General features: G+C 37.8%; 1 protein-coding gene across 1 annotated transcript in view; it reads left to right on the top strand.

Annotated features, from left to right (window-relative positions):
- Positions 1-18,526, top strand: part of FRMPD4 (FERM and PDZ domain containing 4) — a gene marked incomplete at its 5' end in the record, with an annotated part of 552,900 nt that overhangs the window by 171,862 nt on the left and 362,512 nt on the right. The gene's annotated exons all lie outside the window — the stretch shown is intronic.

Genomic DNA, 18,526 nt, shown 5'->3' with positions numbered 1-18,526 from the left:
CTTACCAGCCCTTAAAAGGGCTTTTTGTGGGGCATGCCCCAAAGAAATCAGCTCTTTTGCCTGTAAAAAAAAACATACAATACCCCCCCAACATTACAACCTACCACCCACATAGCCCTAATCTAACCCACCCAAACCCCCTTAAAAAACCTAACACTAAGCCCCTGAAGATCTTCCTACCTTGTCTTCACAAAGCCGGGTACCATCTGATCCGTCCAGAAGAGGGTCCGAAGTCTACATCCTATCTGGTCAGAAGAGGTCCTCCAGAGGGTCCGAAGTCTTCATCCTATCCGGCCAGAAGAGGTCCTCCAGAGGGTCCGAAGTTTTCATCCAGGCGGCATCTTCTATCTTCTTCCATCCGGAGCGGAGCGGGTCCATCTTGAAGCAGCCGGCGCGCATCCATCCTCTTCTTCCGCCGTCCTAACATTGAATGAAGGTTCCTTTAAATGACGTTATCCAAGATGGCGTCCCTCGAATTCCGATTGGCTGATAGGATTCTATCAGCCAATCGGAATTAAGGTAGGAAAAATCTGATTGGCTGATTCAATCAGCCAATCAGATTCAAGTTCAATCGGATTGGCTGATCCAATCAGCCAATCAGATTGAGCTCGTATTCTATTGGCTGATCGGAACAGCCAATAGAATGCGAGCTCAATCTGATTGGCATTTTTTTATTTTGGGGGGCTTTGTTATTTTTTTTAGGGGGCTTAGAGTAGGTGTAATTAGTTTAAAATTCTTGTAATCTTTTTTTTTTGTAATTTAGTGTTTGTTTGTTTTTGTAATTTAGTTTAGTTGATTTAATTGTAGGTAATTGTAGTTAATTAATTTATTGATAGTGTAGGTTTAATTGTAACTTAGGTTAGGATTTATTTTACAGGTAATTTTGTAATTATTTTAACTAGGTAGCTATTAAATAGTAAATAACTATTTAATAGCTATTGTACCTAGTTAAAATAAATACAAAGTTGCCTGTAAAATAAATATAAATCCTAAAATAGCTACAATATAATTATTCATTATATTGTAGCTATATTAGGGTTTATTTTACAGGTAAGTATTTAGCTTTAAATAGGATTATTTTTTTTTAATAAGAAATCATTTATTTCGTTAGAATAAAATTATATTTAATTTAGGGGGGTGTTAGGGTTAGGGTGAGACTTAGCTTTAGGTGTTAATACATTTATTAGAGTAGCGGCAAGGTCCGGTCGGCAGATTTGGGGTTAATACTTGAAGTTAGGTGTCGCAGATGTTAGGGAGGGCAGATTAGGGGTTAATACTATTTATTATAGGGTTTGCGAGGCGGGAGTGCTGCGGTTTAGGGGTTAATACATTTATTATAGTGGCGGCAAGGTCCGGTCAGCAGATTAGGGGTTAATAAGTGTAGGTAAGGTAGCAGCCGATTAGGGGTTAATAAATATAATATAGGGGTCGGCGATGTTGTGGGCAGCAGATTAGGGGTTCATAGCTATAATGTAGGTTGCGGCGGTGTCCGGAGCGGCAGATTAGGGATTAATAATAAAATGCGGCGATAGTGGGGGCGGCAGATTAGGGGTTAATAAGTGTAAGGTTAGGGGTCTTTAGACTCGGGGTACATGTTAGAGTGTTAGGTGCAGACTTAGAAACTGTTTCCCCATAGGAAACAATGGGGCTGCGTTAGGAGCTGAACGCTGCTTTTTTGCAGGTGTTAGGTTTTCTTTCAGCCCAAACTGCCCCATTGTTTCCTATGGGGGAATCGTGCATGAGCACGTTTTTCCAGCTAGCCGCTACCATAAGCAATGCTGCTATTGAGAGTTGAAGTGGAGTTAAATATGCCTGTACGCTCCCTTTTTGGAGCCTAACACAGCCCTTCAGAGAACTCTCAATACCAGCGTTATTTAAAAGGTGCGGGGAAAAAAAAACACGCGTAGCTAACGCACCCCTTTGGTCGCAAAACTCTAAATCTAGGCGAATTTTTTTCCTTCATGATTCAGAGCATGCAATTTTAAGCAACTTTCTAATTTACTTCTATTAATTTTTCTTCGTTCTCTTGCTATATTTACTTAAAAAGCAGTAATGTAAAGCTGAGGAGCAAGCCCATTTTAGGTTTAGCACCCTGGATAGCGCTTTCTGATTGGTGGCTACATTTAGCAAACCAATAAGCAAGCGTAATCCAGGTTCTGAACCAAAAAATGATCCAGCTCCTAAACTTTACATTCCTGCTTTTTAAATAGAGATAGCAAGAGAACGAAGAAAAATTGATAATAGGAATACATTATAAAGTTGCTTACATTTGCATGCTCTATCTGAATCATGAAATTGGGTTTAGCATCCCCTTTAATAGAGAATAGATAGTTATGACTTACTACCTTACCACATACTTATGTAATTGTCATAGTATTCTTATTTATTCCAGTTTATTTAAATTTTCCAAATAACTGTAATAGTATAGTTCACAATGTCAGTTTTCTGTTTTGAACATATGCAACAGTATCCAGGCTTGTTGAAACCCCTGTTATGATTTGTATTGATTTGTTTGTGCTTCATCTACAGAAAGCAATTACATTCTGAGAAATGTGTACTAATATATAAATTTCCACAAGCAAACCAGAAATACATAAAACAACATATAGGTTTCTTAGCTGAAATGTATTGACGATTTCCATGTAGAGCTAAGTTGCAAGTGGATTAGTTTCCCCAGCAGAGTTTTGCTTAATTTCTCACATCAGAAAACCTTCATGTCTGACAGGCTTGTTAGCAAATGTAGAGAACATGTCAATTAATCAATGGACAAGAAATGACAAATTATTTACGCAAAGTGCATTTTTGCTATATATTTAAAATTAATATATTCTTAAATAGTTTGTTAAATACATTTTATGATATGTTTTGATATGCAGTATATTTTGCTTACTAGCTAACAGTTGAGTTGTATTGGTAACTCATATTAGGATATGATATAATCTATTTAAATGTTGTAAAAATCTATGATAATGAACTTTGGGGGGAGGGGATATAAGTTTCATGTAAATTACAACAAGGAAAAATAAAATGTGAAAATACTTTAAAACTATTCTTGTTGTTTTTACTACACTCAACATTTTATTGAAAACCTTAAAATTCTGAATTTAAATTTTCAGTGTATCAAAAGAAAACAAATATCAGTTGCACATAGATACATACATAGATAGAGCAACTGTGTTTTTAATTATTTTATCTGGACAGTACCTTCTGCTTTAGGATTTCTAAATATGCAGTTATTTTTTTATACTGAGGTAGTAAAGCTATAAACAGAACAACCTTATTTTAGCCGTTCTGAATAACATAATAATAAACTTTCATTTACGTAAAAACAAAATTATCTGCTTTCAACTCACAGTTCCCATACACAAGCAGAGATGGTTCAAGACCATCACATCCGAGGGTACACAATGTTGAAGACAAAACTAAATATCAAGGTTGTTGGAGGTACAGAGGTACAAAACTCCCCTTTTTCTACTTTTAATATGAATGAGTATCTAGAGCTGCCTCTGATTCCTAAACACTAAAATATATATGAATGAAAATACCCATAGGATTTATTAAACAATGGTTTAAGCAAATTTCACAAAATTGATTTAGCTATAAACAGCATCTGTGTTCCATAGCTTCTAGCTCTCATAGCCAAGTGGGCACACATTCAAAAATATGCCACAAATCTAAGACTGGTGTCCTGTTATTTCTTTGTATTGAGCATCATTATGCTGATAAAAGATATGTGTAGTTAAGGTAATACATAATGTTGTGGTGAGGAAAATGTTTTACTTCCAAAGATATTGGGACAGAAGCAGTGGAGAGAATTACATTGAAGTAAAGCTTGTTTATACTAACAGGGAAGCTGGATTATTTCTGCTTGAATTTTGATCAAAACGAAGTCCTTGCAGGAGGTGGAATTATGTACCAGTTCAAATCCCAAATCAGCTCAGCTTTAAAAAAAAAAAAAAAAAAAAAAGCAGTTTGATATATAAGGCCCTTATTAAGCAGAATAAACAAAATTCTGAAGATGTGCAAATCCTATTACCTTAACTTCTTGGTTACCAATACAAGCCGTAACATATTGTGTAGCAATGCATTGACATTTAATTGTTGTGTAGATTCCTATCCCATAAGCCTTTTCTTGTATAGGTGAAAAAAAATATATATCTTTTTTTTTAAGTTTCAAGAAACATGCACTAATCATTTTTTTCTATCATGTATACAAAATAGAAGTATTTAAACTTTAAAAATATTATTTTTTTAATAAAAAAAAAGGTTGATAAAAAGCTATTTAATGTTAAGGTGAAACAAACAGGAAGTGCATAGATTATGTGACCTGGAAATCTACTGCTCACACACTGACAGAAAAAAATATTGTTTATTCAGCATAGGGATAAATGTTTTTTTTAAAAGCAACGGTCTGTAATATGCTTGAAACATTCTATTTGATAGAAGAGACACAGTTTTTGAATACCATGTTCCTTTAAAGGGACATTAAACACTAAATAAATGTTAGATAGAATGATGCATTCAAAGAATAGATTAGTTTGACAAAATAAATTTAAAGTTTTAGTGTCTATAAAACGATGGAAGCTGCCATGTTGTAACTTAGGTTACCTTCCCTGCTGTAACCAATAAGGGACAGTTATAAATAGGTAACTAGAGTGTGCAGCCAATGGCCATGTGTAATCTAAAAGTGTTCTGCACTTCCATTTCTAACAGGAACTGAAAAGCTCACACTTCAGAATGGAATTACAGAAAAGGGGACAAAATAAATAATAGAAGTATATTGCAGAGGTTTTTAATTTATACAGTTTATCATTGTATATTACAATCTAAAACTGTTTAATGTCCCTTTAATGTATTTTATTTGTATTACTTCATATAATGTTTTTTGCTATATAATCCTACTTGAAAACATAATTTTTTAAACAAAATTTTCTATTGCTTTTTAAAATCCATTAGAAACATGTTTGTTTGAATTTGTTAAAGGCACATGTAACCCAAATGTTTGTCTCATGATTCAAATAGAGCATGCAATTTTAAGCAACTTTCCAATTGACGTCTATTAAAAAAATGTGCTCTGTTCTCTTTGTATCCTTTGTTGAAAGATCAGCAATGGACTACTGGGAGCTAGCTGAACCCATTGGAAAGCCAATGACAAGAGACAAGAGTATATGTGCAGCCACCAATAAGCAGTTAGCTCCCAGTAGTGCTTTGCTGCTTATGAGTCTACCTAGGTATGGTTTTCAATAAAGGATAGAAAGAGAGAGCAGCAAATTTGATAACAGAAGTACATTACAAGTTGTTTAAAATGACATGCTCTAACTGAATCATGAAAACAAAATTAGGTTTCAGATCACTTTAAGCTGCAAAAGGAAAAGTATGAGATACACCTAAAACATCTGATTTTCTTAAATAATTTTGGTGAAATATACTTGCAAAAATTGCACCCTTTTTGTTGGGTTTGAGTAAGTTTTTTGAGACCTACATTCAAAATATATATGGGCGATGTTACAGAAAAAATTATTGATTTAAAGTGCTGGTAAATTTCCGACTTTAAAACTTGCAATTAAAAATATATTAGTGTACGTGCAAAATCCTACATCTTCTGTTACTCTGGCCCCCCTTTCATTTCCTCTTTTGGCTGGTTAGTGACATAGAAAACGGTCCAACTCATTTTCTACATAGGCTTCTTAGGGCTGGAGTTCCAGATTGTCATATGACACACACACTGATTGGGTGTTCATTGAAATTGTCATAAAAAAAGAGTTCATCCCAGTGGGCTTGATTAACATTGTAATTCAAAAGGAATTATAATAACTTAAACCCCTTTCAAACCAATTACCACAACTGTTCTACCTGGTTTCTTCTTTTACAAATAACATTAATTTAAAGCCAAAAATAAAGTTTGTTTTTTACAACCTTATCATTAAGCAGATGGCTTACACTAAAATCTCACGGTACTGCAAGATAATGGATTTCTATTATATGCTTAACTGAGTAGGTTCATTCTAAACTATAATTTTATATTTTAGAAAAAAATATAGGAACAAAAAGAGCATTTCTACCATGGTTCTTTAAAGGTATAGTAAAGTAAAAACTAAGCTTTTATGATTCAGATAGAGCATGTCATTTTTAACAACTTTCAATTTTACTTCTATAATGTAATTAGCTTCATTCTCTTGGTGTGCTTTGTTGAAAATCAATGCACTACTGAGTTCTAGCTGCTGATTGGTGGCTGCACATATATGCTTTTTTGTCATTGGCTTGCCTGATGTGTTCAGCTAGCTGCCAATAGTGCCTTCCTGCTCCTTCAACAAAGAACACCAAGACAATGAAGCAAATTTATTAATAGAAGTAAATTGGAAAGTTCCTTACAATTGCATGCTCTATCGGAATCATGAAAGAAAATTTTAGCTTTCTTGTCCCTTAAAGTTTGCTTGAATTTTTAAATATTTAAATATTTAAACTTTAACTCCTTAAAACTGCTTAATGCATTTATGTTTTAAAAAATTAAAGAGGCTACATTTTATTTAATTAAAAAAGGAACCTTACACTTTGGGGGCAATTGGGGCACATTTCTAAAATTGAAATTGGTTAATTTGCGGAGCGCTAATTTCTACCACAAGCTTGCAGTAGCATTGAACAGCCACTTGTAATGGCTGGTTATTTATTGTGCGCCAATAATTTGCTCATTTACGGGCGCGCAATAAATTAGTGCTACACTTGTAATCTAGCCCTTAGTTTTTCATTAAAAATAAGAACTACATTATAACATAGATGATTGGTTAATAGTGCTAATAGCTTTAAAGAGTTTTATGAAATTGCCACATGAACTAAAGGAACTGAATATAGAGCGTTTGGGCAAACACAACAGTGCTGCATTATGTATTTATTTTAGCTAGTGATTGTTATTTCCTCTGGGTTTTGTGCAGAGGAAGAAAAGATGTTGGACGTCTCTGTGAAGGTTTCTGTGTTTTAATTAGTTTTAATCTATCTTTCTTTTACCATCCCAGACCATTTCTCCTAATTATGTCACCATGTGCTTTAACTTCAAGCTATGTTGCTTCTGGGAAAAATGCATTTAAGTAATTACCATTTTCTTATATTCAGAATGTTAAACATATACTTACAAGGCATGTGTGATTCAACAGATCAGTTAATAGTATAAAAACTGAGATAGGAAGAGTCTGAAACACAATTATAAAAAAAACCTAAACAAATATAATCATGTAAAAAATAGGTCATGTACAGTATATTACAGTCCAGTAGAACTCTATCCAAAAAATACCTATTTTTTTTCTTTTTATAATTGTAGAAATGTATTTAAGTTCTAAGTGGAACTAAATATTTTTTCTGTCAGTTTACGCTCATCTATACACTAATCTATTATTATTATCATTATTATTATCAGTTATTTGTAGAGTGCCAACAGATTCAGCAGCCATAACCTATCCTCTTAGTTTTGTTCATTTTCTTCACCCTCTAATTGTGCCTTTTTCTGTGGTGTACTTCCTATATTTTGTAAAAATTTCAACATTTTTAACCATCGTAGGAAGGGAATGGATGGTTTACTGTAAGAAATCCGGGTCAGGGTAATGCTACCTTAGCTAATCGAGTAAATAGAGGTGCGCCAAATGTAGTGATTAAATAACAAGATAAAATAAATTGTTACAAATTGATAATCAATTTCAACCAATACAAGTAAAAAATGCAATAACGCAATAACGCAATAAGTTAAGGATTGTGGCTCTGTATAAAATAAAAAAAAATCATCAATAATAAGTGAATGATTCGTGACTCTATATGAAATAACAAAATTGATCAAATCTCAAAAAAAGTTCAATAAGTATACAAAAAATTCATTAATCCAAAATCAATCCAAAAGTGTCCAAATTCCAAAGTGCCCAAATTTTATCAAAGTGTCAATCTTGAAGAAAATATTATGGAAAATACGTGAGAATTTACTTGAAAGTTTGCTTGAATATTTCTGTGTTTCTTATGAAAGACAATCTAACGGCGGGGCAGCTCGCTTCAAAAAATCAGAATCAGCACATCATTCTAGATAGGAACAAACAAAGAGGCGCCCAATAGTGTAATAACGTAATAACCAGTAGTGAAGCAGTATATGAGTACACCTATATACGCACAAAGCAGGTTGCACATCCAGTGCAATACTCAGCAGACCGAGGCTTCAGAGTCACTCGGCTGACTCAGTCTCCCCTAGGAGAGGCAACAGACCCAGCTGACAAGTGGTTTTCTCCAAAGTGTTTCCCGCACCAGTCCAAGAGAACCAGAATAATGAGGTCCAGATATCCAAGGATCATCAAGCAAGGTGTCGGTAAAAAATGTATTTATTAAAAACAATTTAAAACATCAAACAAGCACAGCAACGCGTTTCTCAGCGATAGTAACGTTTCATCAGGCTGTATCGCTCATACCTCACCTTGCACTATATAAACAGTCAGTATCCAATGAAAATTCCTGGAAATGACACACCCCTCTCCACCCCCAATCTATTGGTTTACTCATCTTATACTAGTGTCTAGCAACAGGCTATTGGTAGTATAGTTATCGGTCATAATCTTAAAAGGCCCATGGTTTATCACTATTATTGCCAGACAAGAGTAGAAGAAAAAAAATAGACCAATCATATATTAATAATTCATAGTACTGTGAATCAACCCGTCAATGTGGTACAACACAATTGTATAATTACAACACTAGTGTAATGAAATAAAAAACATATAAAGTATAAGATACATATGAAGTATATAGTACCAGTTGTAATATCTATAATGCTTAGAGATATCCAATGAGATATCCAATAATATATTACCAAATGCTAACGATGTATAAAGCAATATTGTTGACACTTCTATTGGGTCACTGAACCGACTCCCAGAAACACCCACCACCAATGACGTCAATAAAAGAATAAAGACATCCTAAACATGAAGATTTACCTCCCCCTATCTAGCAGGCTATTGTGATGGGGTTCTGGGGTCGGTAAGGGGAGCCAATCACACAAAAATGTGTCTACGACTAGATCATCCAACAACCAATGTCAAATTTATTACACATCATAATAACGAAAATTCGACATAACATAAAATAAAAAGTCTCCAATACAGACATTATGAATAGCATAAATACAAATATCCAATTGGGGAATTAGGATGTGTATTGGGCCAAATAATACACGTAAAACCCCATAGGATCAGACATCCATCCAACTTGGGCGCCAATGGGTGCATCTCTAAATTCATCTACGATCAGCAACAATTATATCACCAAAAATAAATAATCATAAAACAATCATAAATCATAAAGCAAGATCACACACAAATGAAAATTAAATAATAAGAATTTTAGAGTCAATAGATAAACAAACAGTTCCCTCAGGGTCTCATACATTTTACCTTACCTTAAGGCCTGAAGTATATAACTTCCATCTCAGGGACAAACATGCACCTGATAACTATGTCTTAGAGACTGGCAAAACCAAATCTTTGAAGAATGAGACACATCTGGCCTGTGGCTCCGGTGTGTCTCATTCTTCAAAGATTTGGTTTTGAAATTTCCGATATTATGATGTGTAATAAATTTGACATTGGTTGTTGGATGATCTAGTCGTAGACACATTTTTGTGGGATTGGCTCCCCTTACCGACCCCAGAACCCCATCGCAATAGCCTGCTAGATAGGTGGAGGTTAATCTTCACGTTTAGGATGTCTTTATTCTTTTATTGACGTCATTGGCGATGGGTGTGTCTGGGAGTCGGTTCAGTGACCCAATAGAATTGTCAACAATATTGTATTATACATCATTAGCATTTGGTAATATATTATTGGATATCTCATTGCATACAGTGGGGAAAAAAAGTATTTAGTCAGCCACCAATTGTGCAAGTTCTCCCACTTAAGAAGATGAGAGAGGTCTGTAATTTTTATCATAGGTATACCTCAACTATGAGAGACAAAATGTGGAAACAAATCACATTGTCTGATTTGGAAAGAATTTATTTGCAAATTATGGTGGAAAATAAGTATTTTGTCAATATCAAAAGTTCATCTCAATACTTTGTTATATATCCTTTGTTGGCAATGACAGAGGTCAAACATTTTCTGTAAGTCTTAACAAGGTTGTCACACACTGTTGCTGGTATGTTGGCCCATTCCTGAATGCAGATCTCCTCTAGAGCAGTGATGTTTTGGGGCTGTCGCTGGGCAACACAGACTTTCAACTCCCTCCAAAGGTTTTCTATGGGGTTGAGATCTGGAGACTGGCTAAGCCACTCCAGAACCTTGAAATGCTTCTTCTTTGTTGCCCGGCTGGTGTGTTTGGGATCATTGTCATGCTGAAAGACCCAGTCACGTTACATTTTCAATGCCCTTGCTGATGGAAGGAGGTTTGCACTCAAAATCTCACGATACATGGCCCCATTCATTCTTTCATGTACACAGATCAGTCATCCTGTTCCCTTTGCAGAGAAACAGCCCTAAAGCATGATGTTGCCACCCCCATGCTTCACAGTAAGTATGGTGTTCACTCTCCTCCAAACACGACAAGTTGTGTTTCTACCAAACAGTTCTACTTTGGTTTCATCTGACCATATGACATTCTCCCAATCCGCTTCTGAATCATCCAAATGCTCTCTAGCATACTTCAGACGGGCCCTGACATATACTGGCTTAAGCAGGGGGACACGTCTGGCACTGCAGGATCTGAGTCCCTGGCGGCGTAGTGTGTTACTGATGGTAGCCTTTGTTACGTTGGTCCCAGCTCTCTGCAGGTCATTCACTAGGTCCCCCCGTGTGGTTCTGGGATGTTTGCTCACCATTCTTGTGATCATTTTGACCCCACGGGGTGAGATCTTGCGTGGAGCCCCAGATTGAGGGAGATTATCAGTGGTCTTGTATTTCTTCCATTTTCTAATTATTGCTCCCACAGTTGATTTCTTCACACCAAGCTGCTTGCCTATTGCAGATTCAGTCTTCCCAGCCTGATGCAGGTCTACAATTTTGTTTCTGGTGTCCTTCGACAGCTCTTTGGTCTTCACCATAGTGGAGTTTGGAGTATGACTGTTTGAGGTTGTGGACAGGTGTCTTTTATACTGATAACAAGTTCAAACAGGTGCCATTAATACAAGTGAGTGGAGGACAGAGGAGTCTCTTAAAGAAGAAGATTCAGGTCTGTGAGAGTCAGAAATCTTGCTTGTTTGTAGGTGACCAAATACTTATTTTCCACCATAATCTGCAAATAAATTATTTCCAAATCAGACAATGTGATTGCCTGGATTTGTTTCCACATTTTGTCTCTCATAGTTGAGGTATACCTATCATGAAAATTACAGGCCTCTCTCATCTTCTTAAGTGGGAGAATTTGCACAATTGGTGGCTGACTAAATACTTTTTTGCCTCATTGCCATTTTGCCATTGTATCTCTAAGCATTACAGTGGCGTAGCGTGGGTTGTCAGCGCCCAGGGCAAGGCAAGTATTGCGCCCCCCCAACCCCATTTTAGATATGCTGCTTCTTCTTATATTTGGGACAAACCAAGCAAAGACCCAAGCCTAATAGAACACATAAAGCAAGGGACACTGTCTCCTCTCCCACAAAATGCTCCCTTAACCATCTTTACTGGATAACTAACAGTTATTGCTGATGCTACCCATATCCCCAAAATATGTACCTTGTCATAAGCAGCTGCTAATCAGTAGCGCCTTACAAACAAAGCCAAGAAAACAATATATTGGCAATACAAGAGGGATTGGGTGAAGCCTGCAAGCATTATGTGCTATCCCTCAGTGATTAAACCCTGTCTGCAGCTCTCCAGAGCTTGGCAAATATATACAATATTAAATTTTAAGATTTATTCTCGTTTTACACATGGGGGAAAGCTCCCCTTAACCCCCATCTGGTGGTGACATGTCCTGATCTGTAAAACTTCATGGTACAAATACTGCAGACCACAGGGTGCACCCACCCCCACATAGCAGCAACCCATATTGTATATGTGGTGCAATTGGTTTTTGGTAAGTCGTTAAAAAGAGGAAAAGGAGACACACAGGTTGGCAGCTGTTACATAAGGTTGTCCCTGCTGGGCAGACTGTCTTTTGGGTGCCAATGACATATAAAAGTGGGGTATATATTCTACCTTAATATATATAACAATTGTAAGTAATCAATATAAAAGGGGCATGGGACAGACAACCCAGCATTACATACATATATGGGGGGAGGGTGTATGGTATTTAGGGGGGTGCTGTTAAATTTATTTACTAACACAAATTATAGTTATTTTTTTTACTTTAAATGCAGTAAGGGTGGGTTTAATGTATATAAAAAAGGCAATGAGCACCCACACCCTAAAAATCGGTAACAGTCCACACCTCAGGAGTCCAGCAAGAAATAGATTCAAGATGGTGAATTCATAGGACTTCTATGATAGGAGACAAACACAGTGAAATGCCTGGTGAGCAGCACAATCCTGGTGCCAGACAGCACACAAATCCCTAAATCTACTTCTGCCCTGGGAAGATCATGAAGGGGAAAAATCAAATACAAGAAACAAGGTTTTATTTTTGTCAACTGTCACAAATACAATTTTTTTGTGCAAGGACAAGATGGCGTAAGTTGTAATCAGAATCCGGTCAAACATGAAAGTATGGTCTCTGATCACCCCACCATCCCACTAACTAGGTAACTGGGGTTAACAGAAAGGCGGAGCCCAGCCATGCTGCCACCAGTGCCACGGGTTTGAAAGAGATTTATTGCACTTTTTAAGGATTCCTCCCCCCCACCTCTGCTTAGAGATCCTTAAAAAGTGCCCCGGCAATGCATGGCATTCTGGCTCTGGGTCCTTTGTTGGAAGGGAACTTAATTGTTGGGTAATAATAGAACCGTAATTAAGCTGCATTTTGCATGTTGCTAGTATCAGGCAAAAACAGGGCTATAAGTAAGTCTGGTCCTGACACCTTACCTTAGTCGCGGCGCGCTAGACAATCTGACTCTGCTGCTCTTCTTCATCTTCTTCCCTCCTGACCTGCGCGCTGGGAATAGGACGGACGAAGTTACGTAGCAGGTAATGGTCCGGATAACACTTCAGTTCACACTTCACAGTAACTTCAAGTTCCTCAGTCTCTCGAGACATCAAAATCTGCGACCCGACAGAATGTGCGACCGTGACATCACCACATTCCTGACGGGTCGCAGAACAGAGTTGGGCACCTGTCAGAATTTTTAGCCTCCCTTCTTCTCTTTGCTAAGTTGAGGCTGGAAGCGCCCCTCAGAATTATGCGCCCGGGGCAACCGCCCCTGTGGCCCCCCCCCACGCTACGCCACTGGGAGGGTGTATAGTATTTAGGGGGGTGCTGTTAAATTTATTTACTAACACAAATTATAGTTATTTTTTTTACTTTAAATGCAGTAAGGGTGGGTTTAATGTATATAAAAAAGGCAATGAGCACCCACACCCTAAAAATCGGTAACAGTCCACACCTCAGGAGTCCAGCAAGAAATAGATTCAAGATGGTGAATTCATAGGACTTCTATGATAGGAGACAAACACAGTGAAATGCCTGGTGAGCAGCACAATCCTGGTGCCAGACAGCACACAAATCCCTAAATCTACTTCTGCCCTGGGAAGATCATGAAGGGGAAAAATCAAATACAAGAAACAAGGTTTTATTTTTGTCAACTGTCACAAATACAATTTTTTTGTGCAAGGACAAGATGGCGTAAGTTGTAATCAGAATCCGGTCAAACATGAAAGTATGGTCTCTGATCACCCCACCATCCCACTAACTAGGTAACTGAGGTTAACAGAAAGGCGGAGCCCAGCCATGCTGCCACCAGTGCCACGGGTTTGAAAGAGATTTATTGCACTTTTTAAGGATTTCTTCCCCCCACCTCTGCTTAGAGATCCTTAAAAAGTGCCCCGGCAATGCATGGCATTCTGGCTCTGGGTCCTTTGTTGGAAGGGAACTTAATTGTTGGGTAATAATAGAACCGTAATTAAGCTGCATTTTGCATGTTGCTAGTATCAGGCAAAAACAGGGCTATAAGTAAGTCTGGTCCTGACACCTTACCTTAGTCGCGGCGCGCTAGACAATCTGACTCTGCTGCTCTTCTTCATCTTCTTCCCTCCTGACCTGCGCGCTGGGAATAGGACGGACGAAGTTACGTAGCAGGTAATGGTCCGGATAACACTTCAGTTCACACTTCACAGTAACTTCAAGTTCCTCAGTCTCTCGAGACATCAAAATCTGCGACCCGACAGAATGTGCGACCGTGACATCACCACATTCCTGACGGGTCGCAGAACAGAGTTGGGCACCTGTCAGAATTTTTAGCCTCCCTTCTTCTCTTTGCTAAGTTGAGGCTGGAAGCGCCCCTCAGAATTATGCGCCCGGGGCAACCGCCCCTGTGGCCCCCCCCACGCTACGCCACTGAAGCATTATAGATATTAGGACTGGTACTATATACTTCATATGTGTCTTATACTTTATATGTTTTTTTATTTCATTACACTAGTATTGTAATTATACAATTGTGTTGTACCACATTGTCGGGTCGATTCACAGTACTATGAATTAATAATATATGACTGGCCTATTTTTTTTCTCTCTACTCTTGTCTGGCAATAATAGTGATAAACTACGGGCCCTTTAAGATTATGGCCGATAACTATATTACAAATAGACTGTTGCTAGACACTAATATAAGATGAGTAAACCAATAGATTGCGGGTGGAGAGGGGTGTATAATTTCCAGGGATTTTCATTGCATACTGACTGTTTATATAGTACAAGGTGAGGCATGAGTGATACAGCCTGATGAAACGGCTCTATCGCTGAGAAACGAGTTGCTGTGCTTGTTTGATGTTTTAAATTGTTTTTAATAAATACATTTTTTACCGACATCTTGCTTGATGATCCTTAGATATCTGGACCTCATTATTCTGGTTCTCTTGGACTGGTGCGGGAAACACTTTGGAGAAAAACGCTTCTCAGCTGGGTCTGTTGCCTCTTCTAGGGGAGACTGAATCAGCTGAGCGGCTCTGAAGCCTCGGTCTGCTGAGTATTGCACTGGATGTGCAACCTGCTTTGTGAGTATATAGGTGTACTCATATACTGCTTCACTACTGGTTATTACGTTATTACACTAATGGGCGCCTCTATGTTTGTTCCTATCTAGGATGATGTGCTAATGCTACCTTAGGTGGAGCTAGGTATGAATTTAGGCAGAGATGGCAGGAAGTGGGTAGTCCATGAGGCATGTGTAGACAGTCCTCAGCAAACCAGGACTTTTGAATGGTCCTGGGGACCTGTGAAAGGAACAGCGGGTAGAGCTTACTAACTGTGTTAATTTTACAAAATTTGAGATGGCTTGGATCTCTGTAGGGTAGTAGGGTCCTACTATATTTTGTTATTTTTTTTTGTTTAATTTGCATTGATATTGACCCATAATGTATCCCTACATAGAGGTGTACAAACTTGTTGCTTTTCAACTAAAACATATGACCAGTACTAATAATAATAATACAAAAACTATGCAGGTCCACTTGTTGGAACTGAATTTTATTATAGGAGATCATCTTAAAAGGACAGTCTATTCCAGAATGTTTATTGTTTAAAATAAAGATAGATAATTCCTTTATTATCCATTCCTCAGTTTTGCATAACCAACACGGTTATATTAATATACTTTTACCTCTGTGATTACCTTGTATCTAAGTCTCTGCAGACTGCCCCCTTATCTCATTTTTTTGACAGACTTGCGGTTTAGCCAGTCAGTGCCCTCTCATAAGTAACTCCACGGCGTGAACACAATGTCATCTATATGGCACACATGAGATAAAGCCCTCTAGCTGGGAAAAACTGTCAAATGCATTGAGATAAGGGTGGCCTTAAAGGGCTTAGATCTTAGCATATGAACCTACCTAGGTTGGCTTTCAACTAAGAATACCAAGAGAACAAAGCAATTTTGATGATAAAAGTGAATTGGAAAATTGTTTAACATTGCATGCCCTATCTAAATCCTGAAAGTTTAATTTAAAAAAAAACTGTCCCTTTATCCCCTTAACGACTGAGGACGTGCAGGGTACGTCCTCAAAAAAAAGGCAGTTAACGCCTGAGGACGTACCCTGCACGACCTCAGTGTGGAAAGCAGCTGGAAGCGATCCTGCTCGCTTCCAGCTGCTTTCCGGTTATTGCAGTGATGCCTCGATATGGAGTCATCCTGCAATAAACTTTTTAAGCCATCCGGTGCAGAGAGAGCCACTCTGTGGCCCTCTCTGCACCGGAGATCGGTGGCTTTCTGCGTTGGTGGGTGGGAGCCTGACCGGGAGGTGGGTGGCGGCCATCGATGGCCCTGGTGATGTGAAGGGGGGCGGGATCGTGGGCGGGGTTGGCTGGGGGCGCGCACGGGCGCGCGCACGTGCACGGGAGGGTGGGGGCGGGCGCATGCACAGGGAGGGAGCGGGTGGGAACCGCTACACTACAGAAAATTATGTAATAAATAATGTAAAATAAATGTCTAAAATGTTAAAAAAAAAAACGATCAGCAAGGTGGTGGGGGTTTGTCTGTGTGTGTGTGGGGGGGGGGAAGCTACGCTACAGAAAAAACAAAAAACAAAAAAAAGCACTTTTTATTGCAAACTGGGTACTGGCAGACAGCTGCCAGTACCCAAGATGGCCCCCAATAAGGCTGAGGGGAGGGTTAGAGAGCGGTTTTGGGGGGGATCAGGGAGGTTGGGGGCTAAGGGGGGGATCCTACACAGTAGCATATTTTTTTTTTTAAAACCCTTTTATTTTAGTACTGGCAGACTTTCTGCCAGTACTTAAGATGGCGGGGACAATTGTGGGGTGGGGGAGGGAAGGGAGCTGTTTGGGAGGGATCAGGGGGTGGGATGTGTCAGATGGGAGGCTGATCTCTACACTAAAGCTAAAATTAACCCTGCAAGCTCCCTACAAACTCCCTAATTAACCCCTTCACTGCTAGCTATAATACATGTGTGAGGCGCAGCAGAATTTAGCGGCCTTCTAATTACCAGAAAGCAACGCCAAAGTCATATATGTCTGCTATTTCTGAACAAAGGGGATCCCAGACAAGCATTTACAACCATTTGTGCCATAATTGCACAAGCTGTTTGTAAATGATTTCAGTGAGAAACCTAAAATTGTGAAAAATTTAACGTTTTTTTTAATTTGATCGCATTTGGCGGTGAAATGGTGGCATGAAATATACCAAAATGTGCCTAGATCAATACTTGGGGTTGTCTACTACACTACACTAAAGCTAAAATTAACCCTACAAGCTCCCTAAAAGCTCCCTAATTAACCCCTTAACTGCTGGGCATAATACACTTGTGGTGCGCAGTGGCATTTAGCGGCCTTCTAATTACCAAAAAGCAACGCCAAAGCCACATATGTCTGCTATTTCTGAACAAAGGGGATCCCAGAGAAAAATTTACAACCATTTATGCCATAATTGCACAAGTTGTTTGTAAATAATTTCAGTGAGAAACCGAAAGTTTGTGAAAAAATTTGTGAAAAAGTGAACGATTTTTTGTATTTGATCGCATTTGGCGGTGAAATGGTGGTATGAAATATACCAAAATTGGCCTAGATCAATACTTTGGGATGTCTACTAAAAAATATATATATATATATACATGGCAAGGGATATTCAGGGATTCCTGAAAGATATTAGTGTTCTAATGTAACTAGCGCTAATTTTGGAAAAAAATGGTTTGGAAATAGCAAAGTGCTATTTGTGTTTATGGCCCTATAACTTGCACAGAACATGTAAACATTGGGTATTTCTAAACTCAGGACAAAATTTAGAAACTATTTAGCATGGGTGTTTTTTGGTGGTTTTAGATATGTAACAGATTTTGGGGGTCAAAGTTAGAAAAAGTGTGTTTTTTTCCATTTTTCCTCATATTTTATCATTTTTTTTATAGTAAATTATAAGATATGATGAAAATAATGGTATCTTTAGAAAGTCCATTTAATGGCGAGAAAAACGGTATATAATATGTGTGGGTACAGTAAATGAGTAAGAAGAAAATTACAGCTAAACACAAACACCGCAAAAATGTAAAAATAGCCTTGGTCCCAAACGGACAGAAAATGGAAAAGTGCTGTGGTCATTAAGGGGTTAAAACAATATCATATTTTTCTATAGAGTTCATTTACTTTGTGCTTTATTTAAATATTTATATAGGGTGTTTTTTTTGGGGGGGTGTCTCAATTTGAATAAGGGTCATAATGGGGACAATAAAGTCCTAAATCACATTAATTAATTAATTAATTAATTAATTAATTAATTAATTAAAGAATTACTTAGGTACAGTATAAAATCATTTTAATTAAATCAATTATTTAATTAGATGAATGCTTAAAGACTCTAGACAAAATGTATGGTAAAATGCAAAATAAAAGGGTATATAGCAGATATCATAGAAATGGATAGTTTTATTCCAGTCTGTTAGCAATTTGCAGTAGAGGTTCAGAGAACTGAGGT

The sequence above is a fragment of the Bombina bombina genome, chromosome 3 (genome assembly GCF_027579735.1).
Source record: "Bombina bombina isolate aBomBom1 chromosome 3, aBomBom1.pri, whole genome shotgun sequence".
NCBI classification, from domain to species: domain Eukaryota; kingdom Metazoa; phylum Chordata; class Amphibia; order Anura; family Bombinatoridae; genus Bombina; species Bombina bombina.
The sequence above is the reverse complement of the archived record's forward strand: the minus strand, read 5'-3'. Positions and strand labels throughout refer to the sequence as shown.